This window comes from Heterodontus francisci, chromosome 27 (assembly GCF_036365525.1).
Source record: "Heterodontus francisci isolate sHetFra1 chromosome 27, sHetFra1.hap1, whole genome shotgun sequence".
In the NCBI taxonomy this organism is placed as follows: Eukaryota; Metazoa; Chordata; class Chondrichthyes; order Heterodontiformes; family Heterodontidae; genus Heterodontus; species Heterodontus francisci.
In genome coordinates this window covers 65,601,506-65,618,544 of record NC_090397.1, presented here as the reverse complement: position 1 = coordinate 65,618,544, position 17,039 = coordinate 65,601,506, and the positions used below count along the sequence as shown (strand labels likewise).

The following is a 17,039-nucleotide window of genomic DNA, read 5'->3' as shown; positions in this document are numbered from 1 at the left end:
ATAGGAAGCCTCATCATAATAAAGTTAATGCGCACTGTCTGACTTCCAAATCTTAACTGGTCGCACTTATATCAGCCCAATAATTAGGTCTTTCTGAGCTATTGCACACTTCTGAAGAATTTGACACTAACACAATGGTCTTTGTCTGCCCAAGGTGATACAATTAGCAATTTAACATTGCCTCTTTAATTAGCTGAAATTTTAGAAGCAACGGGAAATCAACAAGACAGCGAAGGCATGGATGGACTACAACTTCGAAATGTAGAAATCCAGGAGCTCCTGCAGTGCTCCTGGCTCTCTGTTTGGGCCTTCAGCTCCGAAAGGCAGCCCACCATCTTTAATTGGCTGCCGCCAGTAAAATTGCTGCCACAGTACCCCCATCTACCTGCGTGGGTTCGGGATCCACATTTGGTTCCAACTTGGGGACCGTGCATACCAGTAAAAAAAACAATTTTCAAAAATATACTTTATTCATAAAAATCTTTCAACGAATTGGTGGTTCTCCAGCAGCAGTTGGTTTATCTCGGTGTGCGTCCCTGGGAACAGCCCGTAGAGCACAGACTCCTGTGTTACAGAGCTGCTTGGGATGAATCTTGACAAAAACCACTGCATCTCTTTCCACACCTGCTTTGCAAAGACACATTCCAGAAGGAGGTGGGCGACCGTCTCTTCCCCACCACAGCCACCTCGAGGGCAGCGTGCGGTGGCGGCGGTGAGATTCTGGGCGTGCAGGAAGGATCTGACGGGGAGCGCCCTTCTCACCTCCAGCCAAGCTGCATCTTGGTGCTTGATGGAAAGTTCTGGTGATGAGGCATTCTGCCAAATGGCTTTGGCAGTCTGCTCGGGGAACCATCCGACAGGATTCACCATCTCCTTTTTCCGTAGGGCCTTGAGGACATTCCATGCAGACCACTGCCTGATGGATTGGTGGTCAAAGGTATTTTTCTGCACCAACTTTTCCACGAAGGTACGGCACAGTCCAACTGGAAGGAGCTTTCGCGGCAATGTGACCAGACCCATGCATCGCAACACCGGGGACAGATAGAATCTCAGCACGTAGTGACACTTGCTGTTTGCGTACTGGGGCTCTACGCACAGCTTGATGCAGCCGCACGCGAGGTGGTCATCAGGATCAGGGCGACGTTGGGTACGTTTTTTCTGCCTTTATCCAGAGGTTTGACCATCGTGTCCCTCCGGACCCGATCCATTTTGCATTTCCAGATAAAGCGGAAAATGACTCGGGTGACTGCCACAGTGGGGTATGGGCCAGACCTGCGCCACGTACAGCAACAACGTGAGCGCTTCACACCTAATGACCAGGTTCTTACCCACAATGGAGACAGATCGCTGCTCCCGCATGCTCAGATTATGGTGTACCCTGGCTACTCGCTCCTTCCAGGTTTTGGCGCCCTTTCAAACCATATCCCCAGCACCTTCAGGTAGTCTGACCGGACAGTGAAGGGGACAAAGGATCGGTCGGCCCAGTTCCCAAAGAACATGGCCTCGCTCTTGCCGCGATTTACTTTGGCTCCCGAGGCCTTTTCGAACTGGTTACAGATGCTCATCAGTCTGCAAACGGACAGCGGATCTGAGCAGAAGACGGCGACATCATCCATGTACAGGAAGGCTTTGACTTGGGTGCCTCCGCTGCCTGGGATTGCCACTCCTCTTATGCCCGGATCCTTCCTAATGGATTCAGCAAAAGATTCAATACAGCAAACAAACAAGACAGGGAAGAGAGGAGAGCCCTGTCTGACTCCAGAGTTGATTGTGAAACTTTCTGATTTCCACCCATTGATTGAGACTGCGCTACTGATGTTTGTGTAGAGCAGTTTGATCCAATTACGGATTCCCTCCCCAAACGCCATGTGTACCAGTAAAATTCCTGCCTGTTATTCTGTGCCACTATTTCTTTCTTTTAAAAATAGCCATCTGATTGATCACGATATCAATACCTCCCACATCAAGGTTGCTCTGTCAAAATAGTCATTTATTAAATATGCTTATTTATTAGCACATCCCTATGGATTCAGCCTTTTCCTTCTCTGCCCAAAATCTTGGCTTTGCCCTAAAGCACACATCCCAAATACCTTTCTGCTTCTGTGCTATCCAGGTTGTGACAAGCAGCACACCTAAGCTGAAATAAGTAGCTCCACAGCAATTACACTTATTTACAATGTGATGTCTCACAAATTGTTTATAATACCTCGAAGGATTATTATCAAAAACTGCCTGGAGGTTTTTGCTGTAAATATTTTGCGATAGAGGCAACATCCACCTCATTTGGTATAAACAATTTTTCTTTGATATGTCAAAGCTACAATAACTAGTTGCTTTTTATTCTTTCATGGGATGTGGGCATCACTGGCAAAGCCAGCATGTATTGCCCATCCCTTATTGCTTTTGACAACTGAATGACTTGTTAGGCCATTTCAGAGGGCAGTTAAGAGTCAACCACATTGCTATGGGTTTGGAGTCACATGTCGGCCAGACCAGATAATGACGACAGATTTCCTTCCCTAAAGGACATTAGTGAACCAGATGGGTTTTCTACAACAATCAGTAATAATTTCATGGAACTGTTACTGAGACTAGCTTTCAATTCCAGACTTTTACTAATTAATTGAATTTAAATTCCACCAGCTGCTGTGGTGGGATTTGAACCCTTGTCTGCAGGACATTAGTCTGGGGCTCTAGATTACTAGTTCAGTGACATTACCACTATGTCACTGTGTCCCCTGAGATATTTAAATGTATTTATATAGCACCTTTCTTGTAATAAAACATCCTAAGTTACTTCACTGGGGTATTAAAAAACAAAATATGACGTTGAGCCACATAAGGAGATATTAGGATTGTTGAGCAAAAGCTTGGTGAAAGAGGTGGATTTTAAGGAGTGTCTTAAAAGAGGAAAGCGAGGTAGAGGGGCAGAGAGGGTTAGGGAGGAAATTACAAAGCTTAGGGCCCAGGCAGCTGAAGGCACCGCCACCAGTGAATCTCAACAGTCCAGAATTGGACGAACTGGGATATTGCAGTTTTGTGGGGCTGGAGGAGATTACAGAGATAGGGAGGAGTGAGGCAATGGAGGGATCTGAAAACAAGGATGAGAATTTTATAATTGAGGTGTTGCTTAACCAGGAGCCAGTAAGGCCAGTGAGTAGGACAGGGGCGATCGGCAAACTGCATTTGATGCAATCTCAAGATCAAAGTTCAGAAAAATGGTTTGGAAAACCATTTATGTTCCATATTTCTTAGGCTTTCCCCGTGCCCCCTTATTAATTCTGTCCCTTCTCCTTCTTTAGACAAACTTTTATTACATAGAGCACAATATCCGGCCATTCGCCACAACTGGTTTATGCTGGTATTTATGTGGTACATGAGCCTCCTCCCACCCTACTTCATCACTCACTATCATCACAACCTTTCACTCCTTTCTCCCTCATGAGTTTATCTAGCTCACTCTTAAATACATCTGTACTATTCACCTCAACTTTTTCTTGTGGTACCAAGTTCCACATTCTAACCACTCTCTAGGTAAAGAATTTTCTCCCAAACTCTTTATTGGATTTATTAGTGACTATCTAACATTTCTGACCTTAAAACTTGGGAAATTTTGCCCAGGTAGTCATTATTCATGTGGGACCTGAAACAATGATTGCTGGTAGACTATTTGCATTAATCTGTTAATTGTGTATCAATTGTTTGATTATGTGCAGATGAAGGGTGTTAATTGACTTATAAGCAGACACTTACTGAGACTGGTGGAGGGTTTTTGAGTGAGGAGCTATACGTTTGTAATTCTTTTACTCTGTACAATAAATGTGAAACTGAGTAAAGATAGGCTCCAGCATTATCCTTCCAGAACTAGCTTTCTGGAATTTAACAATTTAGGCTGGACTTTCCCATGGGCTTCAGGACCCTGACGTCCAGATCAAATGGGGGTCCCAAGACTGCACTTGTTGGCAGCACGCCTGATGGTGTAATTTCCACAGAGGCTGCCTCCCAGTTGGCCACCTCCATTCTCACTGCTCTCAATACTGCGGGCCTAAGCAGAAGGCTGGTAACTTGGGAGAGTTAGGGGCTGATGAGGCAGATTGGGGACTGCGAAGGCTCTTCAACATGGAGGCATGTATTGAAGGTTTAACTTATTAGGAGCGAAGCCGTTAGGCCCATGGAAACAGAGGGGAAACCCCTTTGGGTGGATCGTTTAGGTGTAGCTGCTGGTGGCTCCATCACTGGGGCATTGAGCCATCAGCTACGATAGCCTCTTGGCCTGCTGCAGGGAGGCTGTCTCCATTGAGCTGGTGGTCTCTGCATATGCCGGGTGGCCAGGGGGTGGGGTGGTGGGGGGGGGGGGGTGGGTGGGGCGGCAAGATGCCTGTGCGCCTGCAAAATCGGATCTAATTGGGCCCGTAATCATTTTAATTGGCTGCCTGACTACGTGGTGTGGACAGCTGATTCAGGGCCCCACCCTCCCATGGGAAACTTTCCCAGCAGCGGGAATGTGTCGGGGAGCTGTACTGATGCAGCTCCTCCCTATTTTTCCAGCTCCTCCCTGCCTGCAAGCCTGCCTCACAGGGCCGGGATGATTCAGGCCTTTGATTCCTGGGGGCACTGTAGATGATTCCATTCTCACCCAACACTAACACAAGGGCACTTTTCAGCTTTTTTTATGCAAAGCAAACAAGAGCAGGAACCTGCCCTAATTTCTCCTGATGATGGAAGGGGTAGATTTGGGCTAGTAGATGAGGTGCCAATCAAACAGACTGCTTTGTCCTGGGTAGTGTTGACCTTCTGGAATGTTGTTGCAGCTGGACCTATCCTTGCGAAGGGATAACATTCTATCACACACCTTGAAAAATGCAGTTCTATTATCAGTACCAGTATTTGATAGGTTGATTGATCCTCCTTTGATTGAAGTATTTTTTGACACCTTTCCAAGATTTTCAGAGTGCTTGTAGATAGTCTGCCAGAATTGCAACAGAGCACCATTGGAATATTGCCAATCCCATAATACAAGCAGCTTTGCACATTCTTACACTTTCTACTGTTTAGTGATAAATACATTTTGTCACGAGAAAAATACAGTCGACTCAGTCAGGCATAGAATTTACTCAGGTTTAGTCTGGTTTTAAGCAAGCAACCTGTTGATACCTTGGGCTATCCTGGTCTTGAAAAGCAAATATTTAATGTGGATTTTACATGGCTTTTTCTTCATAAATTGTTGTTTTACTGCCAGGTTAGCATTTCCTGGAATTCACTTAACAAATAAAAGTCTCATTATGAATTCTAAGAAAACATTTTAAATTCTCGTAAACATTGTAAGATATGGGATTCTGGCCACTGACAGTGAAGCATATTTAATAATATGAAATAAGGTTTACGTAATCAAATCTGCAATAATGCTCCCTTTCGCCTTATCAAACCCACAAAAGTATTCTTAGGACAAGTAAGGGTCCCTGCCAATCATTTAGTGAGAAAATCATGTTCGGCCCAATCCACCACCTCAAATTTAAATTAAGGCTCAGATATTATCAGAGAAAATGTGTTTAATATTCTTCTTTAGGTACCTTGATAATATACACCATTTACCCTAATCCTATTGAGGGAGTGCTACATTGTCGGAGGTGCCTTCTTTAGGATGAGATGTTAAACTTAGGCCTCGCCTGCCTTTTCAGGTGGATGTAAAAGATCCCATGGCACTGTTTCAAAGAAGAAGGTGGAGTTATCCCTGGTGTCCTGGCCAATATTCATCTCTCAATCAACATCACAAAAAAACTGGTCATTATCACATTGCTGTTCCGGGAGCTTGCTGTGTGCAAATCAACTGCTGCATTTCCTATATTACAACAGTGACTACACTTCAAAAATGCATCACTGGCTTTAAAGAACTTTAGGACATCCTGTGGTCATGAAAGGCACCATATAAATGCAAGTCTTTCTCTTAACCAGAGAGGATGGTAACTTGGTCTAGGCTTCTGGCAATAGTGCCCCTGAGTTAGCTACATTAAGGCAAATAAGAAGTCTGAATGACTCAGCCTCTGATGTTCCCTATCATCCTGTGGGAAAATATTTGGTCTTCCTCCTCATGAACTATGAATGGCAACCCAAGTGTCTGGAAATTGTGATTATATATTGTTTATCCTGGGTTGGGAGGTGGGAGTGGTAGGGGTTGGGGTGGGGGTGAATTGAAGGTGCAAACTGCGATGACATTTTTAATTGAGAAGATTGTTATTAAACTCAGCTGTTGGCAAGTTTTCAGAATACATCAACAACAACCTACAGAGATATATAAGAGCGCTTTTAATGTAGAAACAATATCCCACGACACTTCACAGGAGCATAATCACACAAAGAAAAGCATAAGGAGACGGAGCCAAAGAATGAGACATTATGGCAGTTCACCAAAAGCTTGACCAAAAGAGCTAAGTTTTAAGAATCATCCTAAAAGAGTGACAGAGAGGCAGAAAGGTTTAGGGAGGGAGTTCCAGAGCTTATGACCTTGAAGTTATGAACACCAATGGTGAGGCAAAGGAGATGGCGATGCAGAAGACACCAGAGTTGGATGAATGCAGAGTTCACGGGGTGGGCCTGGAGGAGCTAACAACAAAAAAGGGATGGATGAGGCCACGAGGATGAGAATTTTAAGATCGAGACATTGCTGGACAGACAGACAGCTAATGTAGCGAATACAGGGGTGATGGTAAATGGGACTTGGTGTAAGTTAGGATATCACTGTGACATATGCTTATGGACAGTCTCACAAGCAAATCATAACATCTGCTTTCTGGGGGACCTTGAAAGCATAGATGGGGGATAGCACTCGTCCAAGTATCTCTCCTCCTTTACCACATTGTCAACAATCAATCTACAGATTTTACAGAGCTCATGCGAGGAGTTTCCAGTTGCTATTGACTTCTAGTGCTGTACACTCTGCCTTGTTCTTCCAGTTGACGAAAGAAGCAAGAACCTTAAGCCTCAAGCTGTACTTTTCTATGTTCTATGTTCTTAAGGTCAAAAACAAAAAAAAAATACAAGCTGGACGAAAACCAGAGCATCGAGGCCTGTCCGGCACTTTCTATTCCTTCCAGCACTTTAGACAAAGACTAAGCATCCTTGTTTGAACAGTTAGGCTGCTTAGACTCTACATACAATGCGGAGACTATAGTAATTTAGTGATACTGTCATCCAACGTCCAAATGACTCCACCAAATTCCAGTCCTCACTTGGTCAAGAATCACTCGACCTCTTCCTTAGGAAATGCACAAGAGCAAAAGAAAAACATTGTGAGCTTTCTGAGCAGTCTCAGTCTTCAAACGATATCTGACATCACTTTATCTCCCAAACCCTTCCATTACTTTTTCTGAAGAAAGGACTAAAATGAAAACAATTTTCCTTTAATTTGAGCAGAGGAGGAAGGAGGAAATGGAATTGTGCCACTTCAGGTTTCAGCAGGTTCCCTGAGGTCATTTCTCCCTGTTCCAGCCACAAACATGGGCACAGAGGTGGCAATGTTCATCACCGAGTACTGAACTTAAATGTCACATAATGATGTTGACTTTGTGCCCAGGTTCACACCTGCAGCTTGGGAAAGGACAATCAGGCTCTTTGTTTCCTTGATCAGTGCCTAAGGAAAAATCTAACTTCCTTATATTCAGCTGAGGTGGGACTTGCTTCATTTTCTTTTGAATTTTGCTTTATTGCAGTGAAGATTACATTGGATCCTATCAAAGTTCCATCAACAAAAACACTTACTAAGAAAGTAACAGTTATTTTTAATTATCCATACATATAATCTTCAAAACATTTTATTGGACAATTATAACTCAAGTTCTCTTTAATTTAATGGGTGTTCATGGAATGAAAAATGTAGAGGATATACAACTTTAAGACAGGGTTGGTATAGATTGGACAGTAGTTTTTCTGAGTTTGTTGAAAACAGCTGCAGCAGTGGTACATACCTGCCCAGTAGTTCTGCTGAAACTGCCTTAGAGATAACAAACAGCCAGAGGTGTCAACTGTCACAATGTCAGGCTTGGTTACTAAATATGGCACAGCAGACATGAAGAGCGGTGACATCTTTCATATTAGAACAGCATAATAGAGCGCATTTTGAAACATCAGACGACCTGTCTTCCTGCTCAACATAACAGCTGTAGAAACTGCAGCCATGTGTGTTTGAGATGGTCTGTGTGAGACAGAAACGTGGATAAATGCAGGTGGTCCTGTGAAGCAGACACTATTTCCATTAGACCAAAATAACTTGTGTATTATATCTCTGACTAATTTCTGAGCCAGTTCATCATGCTTCAAAACCGGCTTTAAAGAAAATTGGATTGTAAAGCAGACAAGACCAGAAGGGATTGATTTTAACCCAGGCCAGTCTCAGGTGGGTGGGAGAATGGGGTGAGTGTGGAACACTCATTGGACTAATTTTTTGACCTGGAATATTTTAATTCCTGTCACTGGTCCATTAACTGAAGTTGCCAAAATTCCAACGTTGTCCTGGAGTCTCCAGGGACTAAATACTAATCTCATAAGGGCATTCAAAACAAAATGATGTCTTTATCATTTTCTTTGAGCACTTTTATTTATTAGTTATAAAAATATTGCAGATGGAGAAAAAAGACTGTTTGACTGGACGGGAGGGTCGGAGGTGGGAGATCATGTGATGAAACCTCCAGGAATATGTCCAACCACATCTAGTAACCTTATCCACTACTCGTCCAGAATGGACATGCAGAAGGCACAGAGTGGTAGGTGAAAATTGGGTGTTCCCTTGGACACCTGCCAGCTTCCTGGTAAATGGCAGGGAGGGGGTTTCTGGGCATCTCGCAGGAGGGGAGTGTGGGGGCAGGGTGGGGCTGTAACATTCCCTGTGGGTCTCAGAAGAGCACTCCTGTATCTCCTGACCCCACAAAGGAACATTTTGACATAGCTGATAGGCCCTTTTATCCTTTACACTAGCTGCTGACCTTCTTCAGGCTGGTGAGAATGCTACACTGGCCTGCAATTCGAATCCTTTTGATGTAATAATCCCAGGAGGCTTGCAGGTTAAATAGGAAAAGGTATGAAAGGGTGGAGCTTCAATCGGATAAATAACATAATACAAAAGCAAAATACAGTGGATGCTGGAAATCTGAAACAAAAACAAAGAATGCTGGAAGTACTCAGCTTGTCAGGTAGCATATATGGAGAGAGAAACAGAGTTAATGTTTCAGGTTGATGACCTTTCATCAGAACTGAGTTTTCTCTCTCCACAAATACTACCAAACCTGCTGAGTATTTCCAGCATTTCTGTTTCTATTTTGGGTAAATAACTGACTCATTTTTAAATTACCACCCACAGACAGGCAGTTAGATGGGTAGGGTTAAAATCAGCTCCGTAGTTATTGCTTTTCCCTATTTCCTACTCTCCTTTCATTGTACTGATCCTGGACCAAGCACCCTAGCTCCTTTGAACTCAAACAAATCCAGGCTGACATTCCAGTGCCATACTGAGGGAGTGTAGCACTGCCAGTGGTGCCGTCTTTTGGATGAGACTTTAAACTGAGGCCCCGTCTGCCCTCTCAGATGGACGTAAACAATCCCATGGTACTATTTTCAAAGAAGAGCAGGGGCGTTCTTCCTGGTATCCTGGCCAAATTCAATCCCTCAATCAACATCACTAAAAAAAGATAGATTTTTTTTGGGTCATTATCACATTGCTGTTTGTGGAAGCTTGCTGTGCACAAATTACTTGTCACCTTTCCTACATTACAACAGTGACTCTGCTTCAAAAAGTAGCTCATTGACTGTAAAGCACTCGGGGACTTCTTGAGGTCATGAATGGCACTACATAAATGCAAGTCTTTCTTCTTTCACGACCAATCACTCCTTCGAGTGCGCTTATGCCTTCTACATCAAGCCCTCTTTCTTGATCAAGTGGCTAGGTCAAGCACTTCACTAATATGCAACAGTCTATCTAGAAACTAAGTTGAAGACAGTTAAAATTCATACAGCTGAGATGAACAAGTTCCATTTTTGGGTTACTCTAAGACTTGACATCAACTTGGGAATTAATCATCGAAGTATCTCGGCTGGTGGGTTGCTTCTAGTCTGCTTTCTATTTTTAATAGCTTGATCTTAATGTCACTTACCACAAATGAGTATCAACTTGAGTGAGAGAATTGAGCCTCTACATGATTCATTGACTTTAATAAAGGAAAAAAAATTAAGTGATGAGTATGTAATTTAAAAAATACAATTGGTAGAATAGGGCAACATTGGGCTAGAATCACAAAGAGAGAAATGGTATAAAAATTTCACAAGAATGAATTGTGAAGTCCTGTTCATCACTGAGGTAAGCCAAAACTACACGTTGGTGAATCTTCATGGATCTTCCATAGCCTATTGTATGCTCCGGGAATTCTGGCTTACATTAGTCGTGGAATGGAGCTCAGAATAAAGGGTCATGAAATACATTCAGTTCAACATGCTCGGTGGCCAGGATTTTACACTGGCGATGGAGGTCTCGACGTCCAGAAAAAGCGACACCAAGAACCCCGCGTTGCCTCTTCTGTGGAAGGCCTGCTGAATCTAGTGCCAATTAGGCACTTAAGTGGATAGAAATGAGTCTTCCACAAGATAAAGGATCCTGGCGATGGACGTCCCACCCTCTTAGAGCTGCTGACCAATCAGAGGCTGGCGGCTCTTTATCTGAGCAGCTCCACCGCCTTTGCGGTGGCTGCTGCCAGTAGAGCACCCGCCCGAGGTCTAGGAGCAGCGCTGGACCCAGGCCACAGGTAGGTCAGGGTGGGAGGTGTGGGGGTCGAGTCGAGGGGTTCCTGGGTGTAGGGGGCAGTCAGTAGCAAGGGCAAGGGGGTGGCTCTCAGCGGGCTCTCCCTTCCCGATGCTGGGTCCCTTGTACAGGCACTGTGCCTTTTAACGAGGGACCCCCCCTCCCCCACCACCGCTCCGGAGTGGGGAAGCAGCCCGCACGGCTTTTCGTGCCGTGCTTCCCGTGCGGTGAAAGGGCCACCTGCCGCATGGCTAATTATGGTGCTGGCCCAGTTAAGGGCCTCAATTGGCGGAGGGGCAGGAAGGCCGTTCACAGGCCTTCCCATCCAGGACCTAGTTTTGGTGGGGACCTCCCGCCACCATCCCACCCGATTTTATGCTCTACCCACCTCCAAACTCACCACGGGGAGAGCAAAAAATTCCCCCCGATGAATTCCATATAACATTGGTGCCTAATTTTATCTCTGTTTGTTACCACAGGTAAATAAATGATTACCACTGTAATACTGGTTGTGTGATTCTGAGTGCCACCTAATTTGGCATTTTTCATATGTGCTTTACCGTATCATCAATGTGACTCATTTCGAATGGTTGAAGGACAACACTACAGGAGAAAGGACGGTCAGCTTCAGTAACCAACTCAAACCAGTTTTAGTAACAAATATAAACAATATGTGATGTCTATATTGCAAATAGTATAAAGGGCTGGCTAAGATACAACATGGTATCAAATTTCAAAGCTCCTACAGCAGCTTCAAATTCACCCTCATGATTGTAACTTTTCAGCTGTAATGCTGACATGAAACCATATATTATTGATAGTTCAATGTGCTACTTGTATGAGCTAGACAGATCAGGAAGGTCTAAGTTCAATCCCTGGTCTGCGCTGAGCCAGTCAGCGCAATGGTGATGTGCTACAATAAGAATGACCAATATGCAATAATGTAGCAGCTTTCGTGGCCTCAGGACATCCCAAAGCACTTTGCAGCCAATCGGTTCTTGGCCTTTTGGCTAAGATCAAGTGTAGTATCTGTTCTTATCAGTTTAATACTTGGTTGAGAAGAGACCATGATCACTGCCTTTTGATCCTGGGTAGGCTTTGAGTAAAATGGCTATAACCAATCTTCGAGCTTCAGGCCTGGGAGAGCGCAACACCGTTCGGGTGGCCCTGAAGGACAAGGAAGGAGATGCACCGGTCGATCGCACCTTCTTCATCAAGAGGATCCTCTTCGATTGCTGTGGATTTCAAGCTACGGACGTCTTCTGCCTGCAGGATTTCCCCAGCAGTGGATACTTCGACGTGATGTTCCGGAATGTGGCGGGATGCATCAAGTTCCTGAAGGCGTTCAAGGAGAAAGGGGACCGAGCACCACTGTCGATCCTCACAGCGGAGCTGCTCTTCACGCTTCCATCACAACGGGACCAGGTGGTGACGATTCACCTCTACAACCCCCATGTTCCGGTGGTGGATGTACTCACCTTTCTCACCAGGTACGTCGAGGTGGCCGGCAGCAGCACTGATGTCAAGGACCCCTTTGGGATTTGGACCAGCAAGCGGCAGGTCAAGGTCACCTTGGAGGTCGATGCCAGTGGAGCCATCATCCACCCTCCCTCCAGCTTCGCTATCGGGGGAAGTCGAGGCTTCTTGGTCTACGCTGGGCAGCCCAGAGTTTGCTGCATCTGTGGCAAATCTGGTCACGTGGCAGCAAACTGCAACAAGAACTGCAAGGGGGAAGGCCATCAGACCAAGGACTGTAAGCAGACTAAATGTTGCAACTTGTGCGGTGCGGCAGGCCATCTCTACAAAACCTGCCCCAAACGCTGCCTCAGTTATGCTCAGGTGGCCAAGTCCAAGGAAAGGCCGGGAGAAGGTTCGACGAAGGCGTCCGGTGTTCGAAAGGAGACGGGCAACCTTCTCTGCAGTGAGGAACTTCAACCTGAGAAGGAGAAAGAAGGGGAGGCAGCTGAAACCAGCGACCCAGCACCTACCCTGTGCCTGGAAACCCCTCCTCTACAGACAGAATCAATGGAGGAGGAGGCAGCAGATGGACAAACAGGTCAGTGGCAAGTGGTCCAGAGGAAAACCACAAAGAAAAAACATCCAAAAGCGGAACAGGCCACCACTCAAACCAGTGGCAAGAGGAGGCTACCTTCTGAATCAGACTGCAACAGCTCCTCTTCACTGGGCGGGGGAATGCTGGAACGACAGCCCCTTCAAAAGAGGCGGCAGAACTCCAAGGAGATGGAAGACAAAGCCCCCCAGCCCCCGGGCACTGGAAGCTGTGACGGGCCCGGCGTGCCCCAACCCCAAAGCGCCACACGTAACGACATGGCCGACGCATCCCAGCTCCTGGACACCGAGAGCAAAGACACGTCTGGCGCACCTCAGCTCCGGGAAGCCGGGAGCAATGATGTTTTCGAGGAGGAACAGATGGAAGCAGCAGAGGACAACCCAATCTTTGCTGCCTACAAGACCCCACCGATGTCACCCCAGCGGAACAAACCCTGCATGGAAAACCAAGAGGGGTTTCTGAGCCCAACCAACGTGAAACTGCTTGCGCACACGATGGGTATGCAGGAACATCCCGAAGGACTGGGACTAGCAAGGACAAATGGTATGGGAAGCAACAACTAACTTTAAAAAAAATGGCTGTAAGAATTGCTTCCATTAATGTGCGTAGCATTAAATCTACTATGCGTTGTGTTTCAACCTTAGATTACCTCGCCAAGGTCAAAGCCGACCTACTGTTTCTGCAGGAGTGTGGAATACCACACCTCAGCACTTGCAGGCAGTGGTCACGATGGTGGTCCCACGGGCCATCGATCTGGTCGGGGGGTAATGATTGCCGTTCCTCCAGCCTGGGTATTCTGCTGCGGGGAGGTAACTTCACCATCTCCGAAGTTAAGGAGGTGGTGGGCGGCCGCCTCCTCGTAGCAGACGTGATGTACAACAACGCTTCGCTCCGGTTGATCAACGTGTACGCCCCGCAACAACGCAGCGAGCGGCTGACCGTCTTCCAGCAGCTCCCACTGCTGCTGGCGACATCCAGGCCGGTCATCCTAGGCGGTGACTTCAACTGCATCATCGATGCGGCTGGACGATCCGGCAGTGACGACAGCAAACTGGACGCTACGTCCAGATTCCTAATGGAAACAGTTAAAGATGCCAAACTGCAGGACGTCTTCAGCAAACCTGCAGACGGAGCGCAGCGCAGATACACATGGTCAAGATCGGACGGGTCTGCCCGTTCCAGGATTGACTTCCTGTTTGTGTCCCGTGCTGTCACGGTCGGATCCACCGACGTCAAGTCGGTGTTCTTCTCCGACCACTGCCTCTTACTGGCCGACTGTCACCTACAGGACGACCAGCGGGTTGGCAGAGGGACGTGGAAGCTCAATGCTACACTGCTGACCCCAGAGAACGTTGAGGAACTCAAAAGGGAATACAAAGGTTGGAGGACCGTGAAACCCCTCTTTGAGTCTCCACTTCACTGGTGGGAAGCGATTAAGGAGAACATCAAGAGGCTCTTCATCCACAAAGGTGTTCAGAGGGCGAGAGAGAAACAGAGGGAAATGTCCCGACTCCAGAAAAGTATGCAAAATCTGCTCCGGTTGCAGTCAATGGGGGTCGAGGTCAAGGAGGACCTCCAAGAGGTGAAGAGCCAGCAGGCCTCGCTCTTTGCCAAGGAGGCCTCCAAGATCATCTTCCGGTCCAGAGTCCGCTCCATTGAGCAGGATGAGACGTGCTCGCTTTACTTCTTCCAAAAGGTACACAGAGAGAGCTCTGTTCTCAGCAGCCTGAAGGAAGAAGATGGCTCGATAACGTCTTCGCAGTCCGACATACTAAGGATCAGAAAATCCTTTTATGCTGGGCTGTATGACGTGAAGCCCACAGACAGCAGAGCCTCCCAGTCCTTCCTGTCATCTAAAACAGAGGTCTTAGATGACAGCAGGAGGGAGAGACTGGACAAGCCGCTAACTCTGGACGAGCTGACAAAGGCCGTCGAGTCCTTCGAGATGAGTAAAACTCCCGGAAGCGACGGCTTACCGGTCCAGTTGTACTCGGCCCTGTGGGACTGGGTCGGCCCGGACCTGCTGGAAGTATACGAGAGTATGCTCCTGGCCGGTAGCATGTCAGAATCCATGAGGAAAGGCATCATCACCCTCATTTACAAGTGGAAGGGGGAGAGGGCAGAAATCAGAAATTGGCGGCCCATCTCACTGCTTAATGTTGACTACAAGATTCTGTCCAAAGTCATAGCCAGTCGAGTCAAATCTGCTCTGAAGTTGGTGATCCACCCCGATCAGACCTGTACTGTACCCGGCAGGAAGATCTCTGATAGTCTCGCTCTACTCAGGGATACGATCGCCTATGTGCGGGACAGGAGGGTGGATACCTGCCTCATCAGCCTGGACCAGGAGAAGGCTTTTGACAGGATATCGCACACCTACATGATGGACGTGCTTTCCAAAATGGGGTTTGGGGAGGGAATCTGCAATTGGATCAAACTGCTCTACACAAACATCAGTAGCGCAGTCTCAATCAACGGGTGGGAATCGGAAAGTTTTCCGATCCAATCTGGAGTCAGACAGGGCTGCCCTCTCTCCCCTGTCTTGTTTGTTTGCTGTATTGAACCCTTTGCTGAGTCTATTAGGAAAGATGCGAGCATAAGAGGGGTGACAATCCCAGGCAGCGGTGGCACTCAGGTTAAAACCTCCCTGTACATGGATGACGTCGCCGTTTTCTGCTCGGATCCGCTGTCTGTGCGCAGACTGATGAGCATCTGCGACCAGTTCGAACTGGCCTTGGGAGCCAAAGTTAACCACGGCAAGAGCGAGGCCATGTTCTTTGGGAACTGGGCTGACCGATCCTTTGTCCCCCTTCACCGTCAGGTCAGACTACCTGAAGGTGCTGGGGATATGGTTCGGAAGGGCTGGGGCATGCACCAAAACTTGGGAGGAGCGAAAAGCCAAGGTACAACAAAAGTTGAGCATGTGGGGGCAGCGATCTCTCTCCATTGTGGGTAAGAACCTAGTCATCAGGTGCGAGGCGCTCACGTTGTTGCTGTATGTGGCGCAGGTCTGGCCCATACCCCACTCCTGCGCTGTGGCAGTCACCCGAGCCATTTTCCGCTTCATCTGGGGATCTAAAATGGACCGGGTCCGGAGGGACACGATGTTCAAATCTCTGGACAAGGGCGGGAAAAATTTACCCAATGTGGCCCTCATCCTGACGACCACCTTCGTGTGCGGCTGCATCAAGCTGTGTGTAGACCTCCAGTACGCAAACTCCAAGTGTCACTATGTGCTGAGGTTCTATCTGTCCCGGGTGTTGCGAAGAATGGGCCTGGTCACATTGCCGCGGAACGCTCCGTGCAGTTGGACCGTGCCGTACCACCTATCCTTCGTGGAGCAGTTTCTGCGGGAAAACACCTTCGACCACTGATCCATCAGGCAGTGGTCTGCACGGAACGTCCTCAAGGCCTTACGGGAAAAGGAGACGGGGGATCTTGTCGGATGGTTCCCCGAGCAGACGGCCAAAGTCATTTGGCGGAATGCCTCATCACCAGAACTTTCAAACAAACACCAAGATGTAGCTTGGCTGGTGGTGAGAAGGGCCCTCCCCATCAGATCCTTCATGCACGCCCGAAGTCTCGCCCCCTCCGCGCAATGCCCCCGCGGTGGCTGTGGTGGGGAAGAGACGGTCGCCCACCTCCTCCTGGAATGCGTCTTTGCAAAGCAGGTGTGGAAAGAGATGCAGTGGTTTTTGTCGAGGTTCATCCCAAGCAGTTCTGTAACACAGGAGTCTGTGCTCTACGGGCTGTTCCCAGGGACGCACACCGAGACAAACATCAACTGCTGCTGGAGGACTATCAATTCAGTGAAAGACGCCCTTTGGTCTGCCCGAAACTTGCTGGTCTTCCAGCGCAAAGAGTTGTCCACCACCGAATGTTGCAGACTGGCACATTCCAAGGTCCAGGACTACGTGCTGAGGGACGCACTAAAGCTTGGGGCAGCCGCAGCAAAGGCTCAATGGGGAAAGACCACAGTATAAGATCCCCCCACCAAACTGAACTGAGGGGCTGGATCCATGGGAAACCCCTCGAACTGTATCGGAAAAATTATGTGTGCTGTAAATGTAAAAATGTATATGGCATGACAATGAAATGGAAGAGTTGTGAGGCAACTCATGATTGTATTGAAGGAAACTGATCACCTTTGCACTGTTTGTATTTTTTGAGTTGATGCTGTTTTAAACT

At 47.2% G+C, this 17,039-nt stretch overlaps 1 non-coding gene across 1 annotated transcript; it reads left to right on the top strand.

Moving 5' to 3' along the window:
• Window positions 1-11,770: 11,770 nt before the first annotated feature.
• LOC137385064 (U2 spliceosomal RNA) lies at window positions 11,771-11,957 on the top strand. The gene has a single exon (XR_010977730.1). It is a non-coding gene; the product is annotated as a U2 spliceosomal RNA (small nuclear RNA).
• Window positions 11,958-17,039: the final 5,082 nt, after the last annotated feature.